Raw genomic sequence first — 24,227 nt, forward strand, 5'->3', positions numbered from 1 at the left:
ATTTTGAGGGGGGTTTAAACCACTTGAATTTAATAATTACAAAATTCGATTTTTTATTGTTGTAATTATCTTTAAAAGTGAAAAATAAAAATATGTTTCGTTTTATAATAATGATATCGATTAAGAAATCATATTTTTAGAAGGTTTCCATTTCCAAAATCCACCCCTAATTACAAAATTTTCAAAAATTTCAAAAAATCATTTTTAGTCCATCTAAAAAGGGTGAATAAATTTTTTTTACGTTATATATTTTAATTATTACCACTAATACTATTTTCATTATGTTTCATCCCTTAAAATGTACCCTTAATGGAGGAATTTCCAGGAAACAAACATTTTTCCATATGAATTTAACCTACAAGTATAAAACATTATTTTACTTTTACATTTACACAATTTTCATAATATTTGATCCCTTAAAACTCACCCTTAAGATTAATTTGCAAGAAATACTATGGTTTTGAAACCACCTAGGTAAATCTTCAATTTTTTTTGCAAAATTTGTATTTATTAATAAGATATTTACTCGTGGAGATTTTTTAAAAAAATTTGACATACTTGTATAAAAAAATTTATATTTTCGAAGCCATTCAAGATAGAGATTTATTTTTGACATGAATCAATTCCGAAATTATGTATTTAAGTGACTGTGTACATTAAATTTCTTTATTTTCACATTTGTGAGAAATATACAGGGTCAAAATTAGAGTAATTTTTTTTTTTGAAAAATAACCTTATATAAATTTGTAGTTTCTCTAATAGTGAAATGGCAACGTTGTAATACATAAAAATCGAAAAAAGAACATTGATACTATCATAAAAAAAATAAAGCAGCCCTTTGTTTATTATACAAAGTGAATTATAAAATATAAAATTTGAGGTTATGAAATTAAATTTCAGATTTCGAAGGGGACTTTTTTGATACGAAAATAGATGAAAAATCAGTTCAAAATTTTGATAAATTTCTATAAAAAGGGTTTTTTTATACGAGGGGTTCGAAAAGAGTATCAGTTTCTCGAAAAAAACATTGTATTAACTGGAAAATTCATTAACTTTGTATTCTCCGGGAAAGTAGGAATTTCATCCGGAATTTAACAAGAGATGTTTTTGGAAAAAAAAAAATTCATGTTTTTCACATATTTTTACAAAATTTTTGTTTCTGAATAAGATGTGTAGTCGTCGAGGGTTTTTAAGAATAAAATTTGATTCTTTAAAAAAAATTTGACATGCTTGTATAAAAAAATTAATATTTTCGAAACCATTCGAGATATTGATTCATTTTTGAGATGAATCGATTCAGAAATTATGTATCTAAGTGACTTTGTAAACTAAATTTCTTCATTTTCATATTTGTCAGGAATATACAGGGTCAAAATTAGAGTAACTTTTTTTTTGAAAAATAACCTTATATAAATTTGTAGTTTCTCTAATAGTGAAATGGCAACGTTGTAATACAAAAAAATCGAAAAAAGAACGTTTATACTATCATAAAAAAATCAAACAGCCCTAAAGAAAGGGGTTTTATACGAGGGGTTCGAAAAAACATTATTATAACTGGAACATTCATTAATTTTGTATTCTCCGGGAAAGTCGACATTTAATCCGGAAGTCAACATGATATTTTACGTTTTTTGAAAAAAAAATTCATATTTCCCACATATTTTTGCCTATAAAAGGTGTATTTTCAACTATAATTTCAAGAAATCCAAAGTCGAATAGAAAAATATTCAGTCACGTAACTATTTTTTACCCAGGAACAAATTATAAATGACATTCATCCCCTAGACAAGCTGTTTTAGATTCTTCGAACGGAATCAACCCCCCGCAAGAATCTTTCACTCCTCTAATCATCCCCTAGAGAAGGTGACTTCGATTCTTCGAACGGAATCAACCCCCTGCAAGAATAAATCCGAATTTTCAATTTCAAAACAATATTTAAATCTAAATAAACTCTAAATAAAAATTGACCAATATACCTAAACCTTCAATTCCTTCTAAAACCCGTAAGAAATCGATTTTTCATCCGTATTTCATCCCCGTATACAAACAACGACGTTATACAAATCGACAACGATTAAGATCATACCCAAAATTTTATACCCGATATGTTTCCCATTCATTTCCAACCGGATTTACATACAACATTAAAACATCCGAACACGAAATCAATTAGTACCTTACAAATTTACATATTAATGATATTTTTTCGTTCAAATTATTTATATAAATAGTAAAAACACTCAACCAAAAAATCCACGAACGTTTTATTTAAGTTCCTGTTGTATTGCTCGGCCTCCCGATGCCCATACCAATAAGAATCGGTTAGCATTGCTCGAACTATTCCGGAATACCCGTAGAACACAGGTAAAAGGACATTATTCAAGCTCCGACTGAAGTGGTGGGGATTGCAACGCATCCTGGCAGGCTGTGAACAGTTGAGTTTAGTTTAGAGCCAGTCTCAAGAAGTGCGCGGACGTGGCCTCCGTACCTCATTGTTAGTTCCGTCGCGACGCTGGAACTTCTCATACACTCAGTTTGATATTGCGACTCCATCTTAATTTAACCGATTTTGTGAATACGAGTGGAATTCGATATGTTTTGTGTCTTATAAATAAGGATTTTATTTTATGTGTGATCTAATAGGTAAGCCAGAGATAATAATATCGCGGATTATAAACGAGATAAATTCCGTTTTATCGCTGCGAACCTTTTTGGAAAACGATGTTTTGAAACATATTTAGTCATTCTTTTGAAACGGCGACAAAGAAGAAGAGTCGACAAGTCTAGTACTCGGTCAGTTCGTTGATTAATGACGATATGACTTCTATCTACTTTCTAATTATCATTTTTCTTACAAATATTAAACTATTACGTATATACCTTCATAAAATAACTAAATATCACAAGTGCGATTAATTATACAGGGTGATTTTTGCGTATGGAACGCCTCAATTTCGTTATTTCTAATATTTCGTTAAACGTGGTTATTCAATCGTAGCTATAACTCCGAATTTATAATCAGTATTTCGAAAAACGATAAATATACAGGGTGATTCATTTGATATAACAAACATCATTAGTTTTCCGAAATAAAAAAAGATCTGACAACAATGTAAATACCATTGTAATACCGACCGTTTCCGTGATAATCGTAACTATAAAAGAAAAAATTATTTTCTCTATTGTTTTTTATGTTTGAGGGAGTATTAAAATAACGAAGCATTGGTAATCCATGGGCGTATCACTTATTTTAGTTGACAGTTATCCCTGTCATATATTTACAGAGACTGCATTTCAGGGATGGATTTAGAATTTTATTTTAGTCCTCGCAAACAAAGTGGGTACAAAAATCAGAATACTTATTTTTTTTTTGGTATTAAATAGTATTTAACTTCAAGTTTGGTTGATTGTAATTGTTTTTTTTTATTATACGAGTGTTTGGAAGTTTATTTGGGAATATATCAAGTAAAAAAATGAATATTTCCATATTTCCAGCATTAATCGCATGTTGTTTCATCCACTATCACATATCCAAGCAAAAAATTTCATTAATCAACTTTCTTTTTGTATTTTTTTTATCGACGCAAGTCATAGAACTATAAATTTAATCGACCACAGAACTGAAACAAACTCTTCTTTTTTTATCAGTGACATTTGACATGTCTAACGTTTTTTTTTTGACATGTCTAACGTTTTTCGTTAGTTGTTTCATCCATTATCGCATATCCAAGCGAAAAATGTCACTAATCAACTTTATTTTTGTATTTTTTCATCAAAGCAAATCATAGAATTATAAATTCAATCGACCACAGAACTGAAACAAACTCTTCTTTTTTTATCAGTGACATTTGACATGTCTAACGTTTTTTTTAACATGTCTAACGTTTTTCGTTACTTGTTTCATCCATTATCGCATATCCAAGCGAAAAATGTCACTAATCAACTTTATTTTTGTATTTTTTCATCAACGCAAATCATAGAATTATAAATTCAATCGACCACAGAACTGTAATAAACTCTTCTTTTTTTATCAGTGACATTTGACATGTCTAACATTTTTTTTGACATGTTTAACATTTTTCGTTAGTTGTTTCATCCATTATCGCATATCCAAGCGAAAAATGTCACTAATCAACTTTATTTTTGTATTTTTTCATCAAAGCAAATCATAGAATTATAAATTCAATCGACCACAGAACTGAAACAAACTCTTCTTTTTTTATCAGTGACATTTGACATGTCTAACGTTTTTTTTTTGACATGTCTAACGTTTTTCGTTAGTTGTTTCATCCATTATCGCATATCCAAGCGAAAAATGTCACTAATCAACTTTATTTTTGTATTTTTTCATCAAAGCAAATCATAGAATTATAAATTCAATCGACCACAGAACTGAAACAAACTCTTCTTTTTTTATCAGTGACATTTGACATGTCTAACGTTTTTTTTAACATGTCTAACGTTTTTCGTTAGTTGTTTCATCCATTATCGCATATCCAAGCGAAAAATGTCACTAATCAACTTTATTTTTGTATTTTTTCATCAAAGCAAATCATAGAATTATAAATTCAATCGACCACAGAACTGAAACAAACTCTTCTTTTTTTATCAGTGACATTTGACATGTCTAACGTTTTTTTTAACATGTCTAACGTTTTTTTTTGACATGTCTAACGTTTTTCGTTAGTTGTTTCATCCATTATCGCATATCCAAGCGAAAAATGTCACTAATCAACTTTATTTTTGTATTTTTTCATCAACGCAAATCATAGAATTATAAATTCAATCGACCACAGAACTGTAATAAACTCTTCTTTTTTTATCAGTGACATTTGACATGTCTAACATTTTTTTTGACATGTTTAACATTTTTCGTTAGTTGTTTCATCCATTATCGCATATCCAAGCGAAAAATGTCACTAATCAATTTTATTTTTGTATTTTTTCATCAACGCAAATCATAGAACTATAAATTTAATCGACAACAGAACTGAAACAAACTCTTCTTTTTTTATCAGTGACATTTGACATGTCCAACGTTTTTAGTTAGTTGTTTAATCCATTGTCACATATCCAAGCAAAAAATCTGGTTTATTATATGGCCAAACATTGTTCTGAATCATTAACAAGTCATCGTTTTTGATCGACTGTGAGTAAACTTTGAAAAAAGCTTTCTCGTGGTCAAAGATTTAGCTTTCTGACGTTATTTCAATTTACGATTAGATATAACTAATTTCTGTACTTTTTGGAATAATTTGACGACCAGAACGTTCAACGTCATCATTATTTTCGATGGAGCAGATCTGGATAACAGTTTTGAAAGCATTAATGAGTTTGTACAGTATTTTTTCTATCATAAATTAACGCGCTAAATTGTTTTGAAAATAACTACACTTAAATTGCTGTCACTTTTCTCTGAATAATCGAAATGTCACTAAATTTCCCACATAGTTTTTCGAAAGTTGGTACTTCCTAAACGTCATATAAAACAAACAATGGCAGCGCCATCTGCGTGTCAGTCACGCGTTTTATTATACGTAATTATATTTAATTAATATCTCTTGTATAAAAAAATACATTCACTCGTAAAATAACTACGACGTTGTCGATTATAAAATGAATTTACCTTTAGGTTACATAGAGGCTTTATTGTTTCAATTTTTATAATAAATTCCGTGAGAGAAACAAGCAATAATCGTGAACCTTAATCATGTAAAGTAGGTTCTGTATTGGTTAAATTAGTTACTTTCCTTCCATGAGAATCAAAAATGACAAAACCGAAGTGGGTTAACTGGGAAATGACTATACACTGGAACAAATTATTCAATATACGTTTAATTCTTTGTGATTTGTTTATAATTTTGATATATCTAAGGCTATAACTTTACTAACAAAGCAGTTCGGTTTTGAATTATGAAAATAACACTCAGAATCATCAATTTCTTTGTTTACTTCGACCACAGAACTGAAACAAACTCTTCTTTTTTTATCAGTGACATTTGACATGTGTAACGTTTTTCGTTAGTTATACTTGTCATTAATGTCACTAATAGTATTTTATATAAATAATTAACGATATTGCGCGTGTCTCATCGATTTACCCATGTATGTATAATCACGGGGACGTATCAATTTTCGAAATGACACATACGTTTATCGTTTATTTGTATACTATCTGTGTTTGCTAAGTCAACTCTCGTTATCGGTCAAATCTCACATACACGAGCAACTAAAATGAATAATATTTCCCGGAATGAATGCCGTTGTGTATCTACAGATGGCGTCATCTGTCTTAAACAATACCGAGATAAAGATGGGCATAAATACGTTACAAAATAACTAAAATTAAATATTAAAAGATTGAGATTGAAATGTTAAATTCAAGTGTGTGGAATTTTTGACACAAACTTATTATTAAAGTACTCAAAAATATTGTTGAGGTTATGATATATACTTTTAAAATTATTTAATCGTTACGTATCTATATATACCAGTAGTACCTCTAATATACTCAGATTTTTAATACAAACCCGAACGTTGTTTGGAATCTTGTCTGACGATGCCGGCATATGCTGCGGGTTTGTTTTAAATATATTGGACATTTGTTTTATACCTAAAACCATGTTCATGTAATGAATTTTTTATCTGTCGTATGTTTAAATGAATACCGGGGATTTTTAAGTAGAAACCAACAAGATTTGTATTGTTTTTTATTAGAAATAGAAACGAAAAGATTGTAGGAACGTTTCTTTGTTTCGAGTCGACAAATTTTAATTTATTAATCTAACAAAGTCATTTACACGAAACTGCGGTGTGTTAAATGATACTTTAGTTAACCTACGAAAATAAAAATCGAATTATTTGATAAAATTTAATCGAATATATATATATATATCATTGAAATACGAGAATACTGAATAATATTTATTACTCATATCTTTTGTTGCAGCTGTTTGTATGTAATGTCTGTAATATCTCACGAGGTCAAAGGCCGTTTAAACCGATGACACGTCGTCCTCGTTTAATGAGATAAAATTAAACATTTAGAAAGATATTGTTTAAAATTTACCCATTAAAATGTATGTTTACAAACCATTATATGAACGCGTGTATTACTACAATGGGTTTAATTTCAAAGCTCATGGTAGTTAAAAAAAAAAAAAACGTTAAGTAAATACTAGAATCAAATACTGTTTCGAGTTCTGTTTAAACAAGAATAATACAATATACAGGTGTGAAGTATAAATTTGTTTACCTTCATTTTGTAACGTACGAGGGGATATCGCGAAATGCATCAAAAATTTTTAAATACTTAACCATCTCCCACGTCGATCTGACTCACATAATGTCCGGTTTTTCCGACATTTTATAGCCTACAAAAGGCACGTAACTAAAACTTGATATTATCGCCTCCACAATCGTTTTGGTCAGCAATAACTAGATGTAGAATTATCTCCATAATCTCGAATCGGACACGAAAATAGACCAGTTAATTTTTTAGTTTAGTTAGTTACAATAACTGTAAATTTATTTCGATATTTTGCTATTTACCGCGTAGATTGTTTAAAGGAGGTTACGTCTCTGAAGGTATCTTAACCTAACCTCAATTTTTATGATATAAAATCGAGATTCGATCAAAATCACTTCAATAATCGTATAAATTGAGTTTTTTACTCAATATATGTAAGAGATTTTCACCTAATTTTGTTGATTTTCCTTTTTTCCCAATCATTTATTTGGTAACTAGATTCTAATTCTTTCGAGATTTAATTTTCACTTATACATCTGACTAATTTCTTTTTTTGTTTATTATTATATCAATCAACGACTGAACTGAAACGTTTAAAACAAAAATTCGAGCTTGTTTGAAGGGGATTACTTCTCTGAAGGTGATTATTTAGTTATCGAAACGCGCTTAAGACGTATCTTAACCTAACCTCAATTTTTATGATATAAAATCGAGATTCGATCAAAATCACTTCAATAATCGTATAAATTGAGTTTTTTACTCAATATATGTAAGAGATTTTCACCTAATTTTGTTGATTTTCCTTTTTTCCCAATCATTTATTTGATAACTAGATTCTAATTCTTTCGAGATTTAATTTTCAATTATACATCTGACTAATTTCTTTTTTTGTTTATATTATATCAATCAACGACTGAACTGAAACGTTTAAAACAAAAATTCGAGCTTGTTTAAAGGGGGTTACTTCTCTGAAGGTGATTATTTAGTTATCGAAACGCACTTAAGACGTATCTTAACCTAACCTCAATTTTTATGATATAAAATCGAGATTAGAGAGAAATCATTTCAATAATCGTTTAAATTGAGATTTTTACTCAATATATGTAAGAGATTTTCACCTAATTTTGTTGATTTTCCTTTTTTCCCAATCATTTATTTGGTAACTAGATTCTAATTCTTTCGAGATTTAATTTTCACGTATACGTCTGTCTAATTTCTGTTTTTGTTTATTATTATATCAATCAACGACTGAACTGAAACGTTTAAAACAAAAATTCGAGCTTGTTTAAAGGGGGTTACTTCTCTGAAGGTGATTATTTAGTTATCGAAACGCACTTAAGACGTATCTTAACCTAACCTCAATTTTTATGATATAAAATCGAGATTAGAGAGAAATCATTTCAATAATCGTTTAAATTGAGATTTTTACTCAATATATGTAAGAGATTTTCACCTAATTTTGTTGATTTTCCTTTTTTCCCAATCATTTATTTGGTAACTAGATTCTAATTCTTTCGAGATTTAATTTTCACGTATACGTCTGTCTAATTTCTGTTTTTGTTTATTATTATATCAATCAACGACTGAACTGAAACGTTTAAAACAAAAATTCGAGCTTGTTTAAAGGGGGTTACTTCTCTGAAGGTGATTATTTAGTTATCGAAACGCCCTTAAGACGTATCTTAACCTAACCTCAATTTTTATGATATAAAATCGAGATTCGATCAAGATCACTTCAATAATCATTTAAATTGAGTTTTTTACTCAATATATGTAAGAGATTTTCACCTAATTTTGTTGATTTTCCTTTTTTCCCAATCATTTATTTGATAACTAGATTCTAATTCTTTCGAGATTTAATTTTTACGTATACGTCTGTCTAATTTCTGTTTTTGTTTATTATTATATCAATCAACGACTGAACTGAAACGTTTAAAACAAAAATTCGAGCTTGTTTGAAGGGGGTTACTTCTCTGAAGGTGATTATTTAGTTATCGAAACGCGCTTAAGACGTATCTTAACCTAACCTCAATTTTTATGATATAAAATCGAGATTCGATCAAAATCACTTCAATAATCGTTTAAATTGAGTTTTTTACTCAATATATGTAAGAGATTTTCACCTAATTTTGTTGATTTTCCTTTTTTCGCAATCATTTATTTGGTAACTAGATTCTAATTCTTTCGAGATTTAATTTTCACGTATACGTCTGTCTAATTTCTGTTTTTGTTTATTATTATATCAATCAACGACTGGTCTCGAATATTTACGTAATATTTCGAACATATACACAAGTTTAAAACAAAAAATCGAGTTTGTTTAGTGACATTTGACACTTTTATTTCCAATATAGAAATTCGATATTTTTTATTTCTTAAAGGTGTGAAAGAATGCCAAACGTCACACCTTGTGTTGTCACTTAACTTACCAATCCTTTCGTATTTGTTTAAATGTTTATTAGACCGTGCATTATATCTACGAGGGACCTTCGAAACGAACCGAAACAATTAAATTCAAAATGATAAATTATCGAAATAATTTATTTATCAATTTCAATTTACGTGAAAGTCGATCATCCGTAACTTGAAAACGGTATGACAATTGAAGTAGCCATTGACTGGCTACCGTAAAAAATTTGGTTCGCCACCAATTCAAGAATCCAACGGAGAATCCATCGTGAGAAAAGTCGATGATACGTTTCACGCTTCACTTAATATTTGATTTTAACAGATTATAAGAAATCAAAATACGATTATGAACAACGGATGAATAAAATCGAAAAATCTACTGCTAATTCTTTATATAATTTATTTTAAATTATACTTTCTCTAGTGACAAATATTTGTACTCAATCGAACCAAAAATTTTTTTGTTTCGTTATAAAAAATTTTTATTAACAATTAAAATATTTTTCGCGTTCTTGGTGAGGTTTACATTCGGTATGTAACCTCTTAAACCTCATATTAAATCTATTTGTCAATTTTTTTTCGCGTTTCGTGGTGTTAACAACTTGGGTTACTATAGTTTTGTAGTATTTGACTACCAGGTCCACGTGAATGATATTTGTATAATTAGACTTTGAATTTTCTCCCTATCAACCAATCTACAAGTGTTTTTTCAGAAATATCTGCTTGTGGTTGAGCTATAGACAATTTAAAACCTTCTTTAAACTTCTAAGCTTATCCTTGAGTCTCTTTATATAATTTTGATTCGAAGAATTACCAAAATTTGTATTATTAACTTACCATTATTGAATTTACAGGGTTCTAAACTGATTCTTTGTAGCATTTTTACATTTTTCTCTATTAAAACCTTATAATGTATATAAATATTTATTACGAACAAAAACCGTTAGTAATTTTACGCTTATTATACATACTGAAAAGTCTTAATTTGTAGATCTATTACCTGAGGTTATAACTTCTTTGGTATAGGGACGAGATCACACGTGTTAGGGCAGGTGAAAATATTATTTTCACTAAAAAATAACACAAAAACACTAGAGAAGACAGTAGTGCCAAAAAAATGTTTTAGAATCTTCATTATTTAACTTAAATCAATTGAAACTCAAAAACATTTTCACAAAAACACTAGAGAAGACAGTAGTGCCAAAAAAATGTTTTAGAATCTTCATTATTTAACGTAAATCAATTGAAATTCAAAAACATTTTCACAAAAACACTAGAGAAGACAGTAGTGCCAAAAAAATGTTTTAGAATCTTCATTATTTAACTTAAATCAATTGAAACTCAAAAACATTTTCACAAAAACACTAGAGAAGACAGTAGTGCCAAAAAAATGTTTTAGAATCTTCATTATTTAACTTAAATCAATTGAAACTCAAAAACATTTTCACAAAAACACTAGAGAAGACAGTAATGCCAAAAAAATGTTTTAGAATCTTCATTATTTAACGTAAATCAATTGAAACTCAAAAACATTTTCACAAAAACACTAGAGAAGACAGTAGTGCCAAAAAAATGTTTTAGAATCTTCATTATTTAACGTAAATCAATTGAAACTCAAAAACATTTTCACAAAAACACTAGAGAAGACAGTAGTGCCAAAAAAATGTTTTAGAATCTTCATTATTTAACGTAAATCAATTGAAACTCAAAAACATTTTCACAAAAACACTAGAGAAGACAGTAGTGCCAAAAAAATGTTTTAGAATCTTCATTATTTAACTTAAATCAATTGAAACTCAAAAACATTTTCACAAAAACACTAGAGAAGACAGTAGTGCCAAAAAAATGTTTTAGAATCTTCATTATTTAACTTAAATCAATTGAAACTCAAAAACATTTTCACAAAAACACTAGAGAAGACAGTAGTGCCAAAAAAATGTTTTAGAATCTTCATTATTTAACGTAAATCAATTGAAATTCAAAAATATTTTCACAAAAACACTAGAGAAGACAGTAGTGCCAAAAAAATGTTTTAGAATCTTCATTATTTAACTTAAATCAATTGAAACTCAAAAACATTTTCACAAAAACACTAGAGAAGACAGTAGTGCCAAAAAAATGTTTTAGAATCTTCATTATTTAACGTAAATCAATTGAAATTCAAAAACATTTTCACAAAAACACTAGAGAAGACAGTAGTGCCAAAAAAATGTTTTAGAATCTTCATTATTTAACGTAAATCAATTGAAATTCAAAAACATTTTCACAAAAGCACTAGAGAAGACAGTAGTGCCAAAAAAATGTTTTAGAATCTTCATTATTTAACTTAAATCAATTGAAATTCAAAAACATTTTCACAAAAACACTAGAGAAGACAGTAGTGCCAAAAAAATGTTTTAGAATCTTCATTATTTAACTTAAATCAATTGAAACTCAAAAACATTTTCACAAAAACACTAGAGAAGACAGTAGTGCCAAAAAAATGTTTTAGAATCTTCATTATTTAACTTAAATCAATTGAAACTCAAAAACATTTTCACAAAAACACTAGAGAAGACAGTAGTGCCAAAAAAATGTTTTAGAATCTTCATTATTTAACTTAAATCAATTGAAACTCAAAAACATTTTCACAAAAACACTAGAGAAGACAGTAGTGCCAAAAAAATGTTTTAGAATCTTCATTATTTAACGTAAATCAATTGAAATTCAAAAATATTTTCACAAAAACACTAGAGAAGACAGTAGTGCCAAAAAAATGTTTTAGAATCTTCATTATTTAACTTAAATCAATTGAAACTCAAAAACATTTTCACAAAAACACTAGAGAAGACAGTAGTGCCAAAAAAATGTTTTAGAATCTTCATTATTTAACGTAAATCAATTGAAATTCAAAAACATTTTCACAAAAGCACTAGAGAAGACAGTAGTGCCAAAAAAATGTTTTAGAATCTTCATTATTTAACGTAAATCAATTGAAATTCAAAAATATTTTCACAAAAACACTAGAGAAGACAGTAGTGCCAAAAAAATGTTTTAGAATCTTCATTATTTAACGTAAATCAATTGAAATTCAAAAATATTTTCACAAAAACACTAGAGAAGACAGTAGTGCCAAAAAAATGTTTTAGAATCTTCATTATTTAACTTAAATCAATTGAAATTCAAAAACATTTTCACAAAAACACTAGAGAAGACAGTAGTGCCAAAAAAATGTTTTAGAATCTTCATTATTTAACGTAAATCAATTGAAATTCAAAAATATTTTCACAAAAACACTAGAGAAGACAGTAGTGCCAAAAAAATGTTTTAGAATCTTCATTATTTAACGTAAATCAATTGAAATTCAAAAATATTTTCACAAAAACACTAGAGAAGACAGTAGTGCCAAAAAAATGTTTTAGAATCTTCATTATTTAACGTAAATCAATTGAAATTCAAAAATATTTTCACAAAAACACTAGAGAAGACAGTAGTGCCAAAAAAATGTTTTAGAATCTTCATTATTTAACTTAAATCAATTGAAATTCAAAAACATTTTCACAAAAACACTAGAGAAGACAGTAGTGCCAAAAAAATGTTTTAGAATCTTCATTATTTAACGTAAATCAATTGAAATTCAAAAACATTTTCACAAAAGCACTAGAGAAGACAGTAGTGCCAAAAAAATGTTTTAGAATCTTCATTATTTAACGTAAATCAATTGAAATTCAAAAACATTTTCACAAAAACACTAGAGAAGACAGTAGTGCCAAAAAAATGTTTTAGAATCTTCATTATTTAACTTAAATCAATTGAAATTCAAAAACATTTTCACAAAAGCACTAGAGAAGACAGTAGTGCCAAAAAAATGTTTTAGAATCTTCATTATTTAACTTAAATCAATTGAAATTCAAAAACATTTTCACAAAAACACTAGAGAAGACAGTAGTGCCAAAAAAATGTTTTAGAATCTTCATTATTTAACGTAAATCAATTGAAACTCAAAAACATTTTCACAAAAACACTAGAGAAGACAGTAGTGCCAAAAAAATGTTTTAGAATCTTCATTATTTAACTTAAATCAATTGAAACTCAAAAACATTTTCACAAAAACACTAGAGAAGACAGTAGTGCCAAAAAAATGTTTTAGAATCTTCATTATTTAACTTAAATCAATTGAAACTCAAAAACATTTTCACAAAAACACTAGAGAAGACAGTAGTGCCAAAAAAATGTTTTAGAATCTTCATTATTTAACTTAAATCAATTGAAACTCAAAAACATTTTCACAAAAACACTAGAGAAGACAGTAGTGCCAAAAAAATGTTTTAGAATCTTCATTATTTAACTTAAATCAATTGAAACTCAAAAACATTTTCACAAAAACACTAGAGAAGACAGTAGTGCCAAAAAAATGTTTTAGAATCTTCATTATTTAACTTAAATCAATTGAAACTCAAAAACATTTTCACAAAAACACTAGAGAAGACAGTAGTGCCAAAAAAATGTTTTAGAATCTTCATTATTTAACGTAAATCAATTGAAATTCAAAAATATTTTCACAAAAACACTAGAGAAGACAGTAGTGCCAAAAAAATGTTTTAGAATCTTCATTATTTAACTTAAATCAATTGAAACTCAAAAACATTTTCACAAAAACACTAGAGAAGACAGTAGTGCCAAAAAAATGTTTTAGAATCTTCATTATTTAACGTAAATCAATTGAAATTCAAAAACATTTTCACAAAAGCACTAGAGAAGACAGTAGTGCCAAAAAAATGTTTTAGAATCTTCATTATTTAACGTAAATCAATTGAAATTCAAAAATATTTTCACAAAAACACTAGAGAAGACAGTAGTGCCAAAAAAATGTTTTAGAATCTTCATTATTTAACGTAAATCAATTGAAATTCAAAAATATTTTCACAAAAACACTAGAGAAGACAGTAGTGCCAAAAAAATGTTTTAGAATCTTCATTATTTAACGTAAATCAATTGAAATTCAAAAACATTTTCACAAAAGCACTAGAGAAGACAGTAGTGCCAAAAAAATGTTTTAGAATCTTCATTATTTAACGTAAATCAATTGAAATTCAAAAATATTTTCACAAAAACACTAGAGAAGACAGTAGTGCCAAAAAAATGTTTTAGAATCTTCATTATTTAACTTAAATCAATTGAAATTCAAAAACATTTTCACAAAAACACTAGAGAAGACAGTAGTGCCAAAAAAATGTTTTAGAATCTTCATTATTTAACGTAAATCAATTGAAATTCAAAAATATTTTCACAAAAACACTAGAGAAGACAGTAGTGCCAAAAAAATGTTTTAGAATCTTCATTATTTAACTTAAATCAATTGAAACTCAAAAACATTTTCACAAAAACACTAGAGAAGACAGTAGTGCCAAAAAAATGTTTTAGAATCTTCATTATTTAACTTAAATCAATTGAAACTCAAAAACATTTTCACAAAAACACTAGAGAAGACAGTAGTGCCAAAAAAATGTTTTAGAATCTTCATTATTTAACGTAAATCAATTGAAATTCAAAAACATTTTCACAAAAGCACTAGAGAAGACAGTAGTGCCAAAAAAATGTTTTAGAATCTTCATTATTTAACGTAAATCAATTGAAATTCAAAAATATTTTCACAAAAACACTAGAGAAGACAGTAGTGCCAAAAAAATGTTTTAGAATCTTCATTATTTAACGTAAATCAATTGAAATTCAAAAATATTTTCACAAAAACACTAGAGAAGACAGTAGTGCCAAAAAAATGTTTTAGAATCTTCATTATTTAACTTAAATCAATTGAAATTCAAAAACATTTTCACAAAAACACTAGAGAAGACAGTAGTGCCAAAAAAATGTTTTAGAATCTTCATTATTTAACTTAAATCAATTGAAACTCAAAAACATTTTCACAAAAACACTAGAGAAGACAGTAGTGCCAAAAAAATGTTTTAGAATCTTCATTATTTAACTTAAATCAATTGAAACTCAAAAACATTTTCACAAAAACACTAGAGAAGACAGTAGTGCCAAAAAAATGTTTTAGAATCTTCATTATTTAACGTAAATCAATTGAAATTCAAAAACATTTTCACAAAAGCACTAGAGAAGACAGTAGTGCCAAAAAAATGTTTTAGAATCTTCATTATTTAACGTAAATCAATTGAAATTCAAAAATATTTTCACAAAAACACTAGAGAAGACAGTAGTGCCAAAAAAATGTTTTAGAATCTTCATTATTTAACGTAAATCAATTGAAATTCAAAAATATTTTCACAAAAACACTAGAGAAGACAGTAGTGCCAAAAAAATGTTTTAGAATCTTCATTATTTAACTTAAATCAATTGAAATTCAAAAACATTTTCACAAAAACACTAGAGAAGACAGTAGTGCCAAAAAAATGTTTTAGAATCTTCATTATTTAACGTAAATCAATTGAAATTCAAAAATATTTTCACAAAAACACTAGAGAAGACAGTAGTGCCAAAAAAATGTTTTAGAATCTTCATTATTTAACTTAAATCAATTGAAATTCAAAAACATTTTCACAAAAACACTAGAGAAGACAGTAGTGCCAAAAAAATGTTTTAGAATCTTCATTATTTAACTTAAATCAATTGAAACTCAAAAACATTTTCACAAAAACACTAGAGAAGACAGTAGTGCCAAAAAAATGTTTTAGAATCTTCATTATTTAACTTAAATCAATTGAAACTCAAAAACATTTTCACAAAAACACTAGAGAAGACAGTAGTGCCAAAAAAATGTTTTAGAATCTTCATTATTTAACGTAAATCAATTGAAATTCAAAAACATTTTCACAAAAGCACTAGAGAAGACAGTAGTGCCAAAAAAATGTTTTAGAATCTTCATTATTTAACGTAAATCAATTGAAATTCAAAAATATTTTCACAAAAACACTAGAGAAGACAGTAGTGCCAAAAAAATGTTTTAGAATCTTCATTATTTAACGTAAATCAATTGAAATTCAAAAATATTTTCACAAAAACACTAGAGAAGACAGTAGTGCCAAAAAAATGTTTTAGAATCTTCATTATTTAACTTAAATCAATTGAAATTCAAAAACATTTTCACAAAAACACTAGAGAAGACAGTAGTGCCAAAAAAATGTTTTAGAATCTTCATTATTTAACGTAAATCAATTGAAATTCAAAAATATTTTCACAAAAACACTAGAGAAGACAGTAGTGCCAAAAAAATGTTTTAGAATCTTCATTATTTAACGTAAATCAATTGAAATTCAAAAATATTTTCACAAAAACACTAGAGAAGACAGTAGTGCCAAAAAAATGTTTTAGAATCTTCATTATTTAACGTAAATCAATTGAAATTCAAAAATATTTTCACAAAAACACTAGAGAAGACAGTAGTGCCAAAAAAATGTTTTAGAATCTTCATTATTTAACTTAAATCAATTGAAATTCAAAAACATTTTCACAAAAACACTAGAGAAGACAGTAGTGCCAAAAAAATGTTTTAGAATCTTCATTATTTAACGTAAATCAATTGAAATTCAAAAACATTTTCACAAAAGCACTAGAGAAGACAGTAGTGCCAAAAAAATGTTTTAGAATCTTCATTATTTAACGTAAATCAATTGAAATTCAAAAATATTTTCACAAAAACACTAGAGAAGACAGTAGTGCCAAAAAAATGTTTTAGAATCTTCATTATTTAACGTAAATCAATTGAAATTCAAAAATATTTTCACAAAAACACTAGAGAAGACAGTAGTGCCAAAAAAATGTTTTAGAATCTTCATTATTTAACTTAAATCAATTGAAACTCAAAAACATTTTCACAAAAACACTAGAGAAGACAGTAGTGCCAAAAAAATGTTTTAGAATCTTCATTATTTAACGTAAATCAATTGAAATTCAAAAACATTTTCACAAAAACACTAGAGAAGACAGTAGTGCCAAAAAAATGTTTTAGAATCTTCATTATTTAACGTAAATCAATTGAAATTCAAAAACATTTTCACAAAAGCACTAGAGAAGACAGTAGTGCCAAAAAAATGTTTTAGAATCTTCATTATTTAACTTAAATCAATTGAAATTCAAAAACATTTTCACAAAAACACTAGAGAAGACAGTAGTGCCAAAAAAATGTTTTAGAATCTTCATTATTTAACTTAAATCAATTGAAACTCAAAAACATTTTGTCAAAGTATGTTATATTCGGATAAAATAGAAGAAACGTGTAAAAATGAGTCTCTAACCTCTTATTTTGTTTAATGATACATATCCTGACCGAATTCGCTTTATTTATAAATCTACCGTATCCCAAACTTTGTAGAATGCAAATGACAGTGTGAGAAATTGAAAAAAAAATATAATTAATCCAATAGAATAACTAAGGGAAGCATTCTAGTTGATTAATCAGTTTTTTCCTATAAATTTAAACCGGATTTAAAAGCGAGAAAGTCCAATAGAGTTTTTTAATTGCAACATCAAATTATAAAAAAAGAAAACTCGTTTTAAATATATTGTAGTATTAAATATAAACCCTCGGTTGTAATGAATATTTCGTGCCCTTCATTGGGGGTTATAATGAACGTCACGCTTTGATAAATTGTTTACATAACGGACTGAATGGAATATTAATTGGTTATTACTTCAATGACACAAATTGATTTCTTGTTCGTTATAAGATCATCTTCTATTATGTTAAATTGGGTGCTTCGCAACCTCTTTGTAAACAATTCTCCTTGGAAGTCCGTTTCTAGACAAAAACGACGCGAACGCGCCGCCGGTTTCAGGAAGTTGTTTATCAAAAGAACGGTTTGTTAATTATCATAGTTTTCGATATGTTGATTAAATTGTCGTTTAGAGAATACAAAAAACTAGTAATTTTAATTAACGGCAACGAAACTTATTAAATTGTTTATCTAATTATAGAAAAAAAAGATCAAGATTATTCCTTATGATTATTGATGTTATGGGGCTCTAAATTTCAATGTATTTTGCTCCAAGACTCAATTCCAATGGTCTCTAGCTTGTGAAGAGATAGAGACAAGATTTATGAGATATTTTGAAAGATTTCGATGTTCAAATAGATGATGAATCGAACAGCAGGAAAAGAAACAATATTTGGGTGGCACCAGGTGAAAAAACTTCATTTCTAACGAAGTAAACGACGAAGATGTTGTGAAAAAACTTATAGATCAGTGAGTTTAGTGATTGAAACAAGTGTAGAGACAATTAACAGAGACAAAAGAACAAAAACCAACAATACATGAAGGGATAGAAGATTATTAAGACTAATTATGTAATCTGGGTAACACTAGGTCAGAAAACTTCATTTTTAACGAAGTAAACGACGAAGATGTTGTAAAAAAACTTATGGATCAGTGAGTTTAGTGATTGAGGCATGTGTAGAGACAACTAACAAGATAAAAGAACAAAAACAAACAATACATGAAGGGATAGAAGATGATTAAGACTAATTATGTAATCTGGGTATCACCAGGTCAGAAAACTTCATTTCTAACGAAGTAAACGACGAAGATGTTGTGAAAAAACTTATAGATCATTGAGTTTAGTGATTGAAACAAGTGTAGAGACAATTAACAAAGATAAAAGAACAAAAACCAACAATACATGAAGGGATAGAAGATTATTAAGACTAATTATGTAATCTGGTTATCACCAGGTCAGAAAACTTTATTTATAACGAAGTAAACGACGAAGATGTTATAAAAAAACTTATAGATCATTGAGTTTAGTGGTTGAGGCAAGTGTAGAGACAATTAACAAAGATAAAAGAACAAAAACAAAATGGTTAAAAGAGGTAGAAGATGATCCAAATTGAGAAGGTTCTTAATTTCGACGTATCCTATTCCAAGACTCAATTCCAATGGTTTCTGTCTTGTGAAGAAATAGAGACAAGATTTATGAGATATTTTGGAAGATTTAGATGCACAAATAGATGAGGAGGAATATCTAAATCAAACAGTAGGAAAAGAAACAATACATGAAGGAATAGAAGGTGATTAAGACTAATTATGTAATCTGGTTATCACCAGGTCAGAAAACTTTATTTATAACGAAGTAAACGACGAAGATGTTGTAAAAAAACTTATAGATCATTGAGTTTAGTGATTGAAACAAGTGTAGAGACAATTAACAAAGATAAAAGAACAAAAACAAAATGGTTAAAAGAGGTAGAAGATGATCCAAATTGAGAAGGTTCTTAATTTCGACGTATCCTATTCCAAGACTCAATTCCAATGGTTTTTGGCTTGTTTTGTTTTATTTTGAAGTAAATAAAACTTTTTTTTTGATTTTTTGATATTTATTACATTATATATGTAAAAATTATTAATTATACGACCGTCAATATGTGACTATATGTGTTTGGAATATATAAATGAATGTGTTGTGGTCGAATCAATTTTGAGAGGTTGTTGTAAAGCGCCGTTATTTCTCTATAATCCTGAAGGGCTGCCGAAACTTTCCAAATATACCGAAATCTAACTTTGTTGTTCGCAATTAATAAGGAATTATGGAGTAGCTTAACGTGCCACGTTAAGGGAATTTTGGAATTTGTACTGGCAGGGAAACAACAATGGCCGCGTCCTCACTTACTTCAAACTTTGTTTCTTCGGGTAGGTATATACATTTGTTAGTATTTCTGTAGAAGATCGGAAAGGGAATTAATATTTATTAATTTTCAACAGAAACAACTACAGAACGTTTTCGCGATACTTACAAAGAGATTTAACTAAAACTGCTGATGAATTAGTTATGAGAATGACGGAGAAACTTCATCAACCGTATGATGAATAGGTACGAATTCATTAAGCTCTATTTTGTGCGTACGTGTTGCAAAACTCAGGTAAAGTATACCAAAACTTTCAGAATTAGACAACTTTGAATTAGATCCATATTTAAAACTAACAATAAACATTTCTTTAATTACTCAGACCTTTTGATTCGTTTATGTTTCTAAATCTTCCTGATTTTGGGTATTTTCTGTTTTAAAATTAGTTTTTCACAATAATTTTTGACAGATTGACAAAAAATTGACGTTTCGACTTTTCTTTGAGTCTTTATCAAAATATTTCCTCATTTCTAAGACTTTTTGATACGTTTATGTCTCTAAATCTTCTTGATTTTAAGTATTTTCTGTTTTAAAATTAGTTTTTCACAATAATTTTTGACAGATTGACAAAAAATTGACGTTTCGACTTTTCTTTGAGTCTTTATCAAAATATTTCCTCATTTCTCAGACTTTTTGATACGTTTATGTTTCTAAATCTTCTTGATTTTAAGTATTTTCTGTTTTAAAATTAGTTTTTCACAATAATTTTTGACAGATTGACAAAAAATTGACGTTTCGACTTTTCTTTGAGTCTTTATCAAAATATTTCCGCATTTCTCAGACTTTTTGATACGTTTATGTCTCTAAATCTTCTTGATTTTAAATATTTTCTGTTTCAAAATTAGTTTTTCCTTAATAATTTTTGACAGATTGACAAAAAATTGATGTTTCTACTTGTATTCAAATCTTTATCAAAATTTTAAAACAGAAGTGATTCAAAATTAACAACATTTAGACACACCAACAATAAATATTTAGATATTTCACTAAAAATAGTTTATCAATTTTGTTTTAACGTAAAATTTTCAATTCAATTCAAGTCACTTGGTACTAAATTCGGCCATAACGTCGGTCTGTATTTCAAAAAACGAAGTAATGAGATTTTCCTAATTAAAATTCCAAAAAATTAATTTGTATATTCAATTAAAGCAAATGACTTAAAAAAAATCCATCAGACGTTAATTATTTCATCCATATTCTGTGTTAATGAAACCGGCACTGCGTTCATAATTGTTCAAACAGGACCGGCATAAAATTACTCATTAGAAAATACGAAACCATTTTAAACGAATACAACGTTTTATGTATTAAAAAAAAAATAAATAAAATCGTTATTTTTAAGATTACCTAAACTCGACGGTATTCAACAAGAAGAAGATACAAGTTTGAACAATGCGAAGATATAGTTTGAAATGCAAATAGAGTGTTCGTTGCAAATGCCATTAACATAGTTTTAGAAGGTGCACGCAATTCCACACTTAATTACACCTATGTCGTGTATTCAACTCTTCTTATTCCATTCTAATTGCATGTCGATTTTAAAGATATTTCTTCAAAAGGTGAATGGCAACTAGAGCCGCGCTCTCCAAATCTGAATAAAACCACAATAAATTATTGTTTTTAATAATATATTTACGAGTAGTCGGGGGTGAAAGCGTGACTTTGACAGCTCGCTGTGTGTATTTGATTTAATCAACAACTCGCCTGATTTATGTATGTATCGATCTTTCTTTTTTTATTCCTCGTACTAGTACTAGAAAATAACAGACGCGATAAATATCCAACTCGTCAAAAAAACTCAAGTACGATCCTGTCGTAGAGATTCCCGTCGATCCCTCAATCACTGGTCTACACGGTGTGCAAATTAACTCGAAAAGAAACAAACAAAATCGATAAATAAAAAGATTTTCTTGGAAATTAGTTTCGCTAAATTTTAGAATTCCATTATAACAGTACAGTACCGATTTCGCGGCGTATGTTTTCTAACCTTATTTTTAAATCAATGTATATAATATTTTAAACATTTATATCTAGAAATAAATCTAATAATGCGAGATCAGGCCATCGCGTTGGCCATTATTCCATCCATCTATTGGAGATATTGTTTTGGGGTACTTCGTCTTGCTAAAACCATCCACTGGAACTTGACACAGTCTTGGATCGGTTAAAAACTTAGTTAAAATTCAAATAACATCTTGAAGTTAATATAGTTAGCAATAATGTTTTACAATAATTAACCACGGCTTTAAAAGCAATAATTGTTTTGTATGACTGAACAAAGTCAACAGTGACCAAAAATTGTTGCGAAAAAAAATTAAATCTTGAAGAATTTTATCATAATAACTTGGACGATTCTATATAACGATTTTTGTGCTACGAAGATGGCCACCCAGCATTTGCCCAACCAGTAAAATATTGAGTAGCGGCGTTTAAACGAGACTGTACGATCTACGGAGTCCAACAACGCAGTGATTAATCAAATGAGGTGGTGACTCAAGAAATGTTGAGTCACTACGTTTTATAATCACGAAGATACTCCTAAAAGTGTCTAGCTTCACCTAAATATCGTGGTAGCTACCATATGTATGTGTTTTTCTAATTTGAAGACTCAATACTGTTAAATATTTAGTTGGCAGTTTTATTTGAAAGGTTTTAGCCTAAATAATGTGAAAACTGAACTAGATTTTACTCTGGGTGGGACTTCTTCTTCATTATCAACGGTAAAATGTTGGGTAGCAAAGTTTAAACGAGACCGTACAATCTACGGAGTCCAACAACGCAGCGGTCGATCAAATGAGGTGGTGACTCAAGAAATGTTGAGTCACTACGTTTTATAATCACGAAGATACTCCTAAAAGTGTCTATCTTGACCTAAATACCGTGGTAGCTACCATCTGTACGTGATTTTCTAATTTGAAGAATCAAAGTTGTTAAATATTTGCTTGGCAGTTTTATTTGAAAGGTTTTAGCCTAAATAATATGAAAACTGAACTAGATTCTACTCTGGGTGGGACTTCTTCTTCATTATCAACGGTAAAATGTTCGGTAGCAGCGTTTAAACGAGACTGTACGATCTACGGAGTCCAACAACGCAGTGATTAATCAAATGAGGTGAAAATTTGGGCACCAGAAAGCTGTGAGCGAGATGGGTGTTTCCATTCAATCATGGATGAAATGTAGATCCATCATTTCATACCAGAATACAAAAAAACAATCAAAATAAAGCACTGAAAAGAAAAAAAAACGGTTCTAAAGAAGACGAAGACTGTTCTGTCTGCAAACAAGGTTATAGGATCGGTTTTTTGGGATAATTTTCATTGAAAAAGGAAAAATTATCAACGGCGAAAGTTTTAGCAAAAGAAAATCAAACAAAAACAACAGAATTTGGATTAAAACGACGAAAACTAGTTACATATTCGGCAGATTTAGCCCCCTCGGATTATTTTCTGTTCCCAGACTTGATTATGAAGAGAAAATATCGGCAGTTGATAAAAAACTTGTTAAAACATCTTCGATAAAAGTGTAAATACAAATTTCGGTAACTTACATATTCTAAAAATATACAAAGTACGAAATAAATAACTTTATGTAGCATCCCATTCCGGTTTTTGATTTGGTAGGTATATAAAGCAGTTCGGAAAAGAATTCGCATGTTTATTTTGTTTTTATTGTCACCGAGGGCCTTTATGACTAGCAGCTATATCAAGCTGTAGCTTAAATTGAGAATAAAAGCTTCAAAATTTAATATAACTCAAGATATGTGAACCTGGGTGAAACATGAAAAGACATATTATGTAATATAAGTATGCATATTTTCGACTTATACTTTATTCAGTGGAATATCAAATATTTAATAAATAAATATGTGTATATATATATACACACACACCCAGTCGGTATCGATTTAAAAAGTTTCTATTTCGATATTACAAATTTATAATATGGAAA

At 28.3% G+C, this 24,227-nt stretch overlaps 1 protein-coding gene across 2 annotated transcripts in view; it reads left to right on the forward strand.

Annotated features, from left to right (window-relative positions):
- Positions 1–24,227, forward strand: part of LOC130891901 (MOXD1 homolog 2) — a 110,174-nt gene that overhangs the window by 4,429 nt on the left and 81,518 nt on the right. Inside the window, exon 1 of one of the 2 annotated variants that reach the window (XM_057796982.1) lies at positions 2,456–2,643. The exons of the other annotated variant lie outside the window; for it this stretch is intronic. The gene's annotated coding sequence lies outside the window, so the exon portion shown is untranslated. Of the gene's footprint in view, positions 1–2,455; positions 2,644–24,227 lie in introns of those variants that run through there. 2 annotated transcript variants of the gene reach the window in all.

This window comes from Diorhabda carinulata, chromosome 3 (genome assembly GCF_026250575.1).
Source record: "Diorhabda carinulata isolate Delta chromosome 3, icDioCari1.1, whole genome shotgun sequence".
Taxonomy (NCBI): Eukaryota; Metazoa; Arthropoda; class Insecta; order Coleoptera; family Chrysomelidae; genus Diorhabda; species Diorhabda carinulata.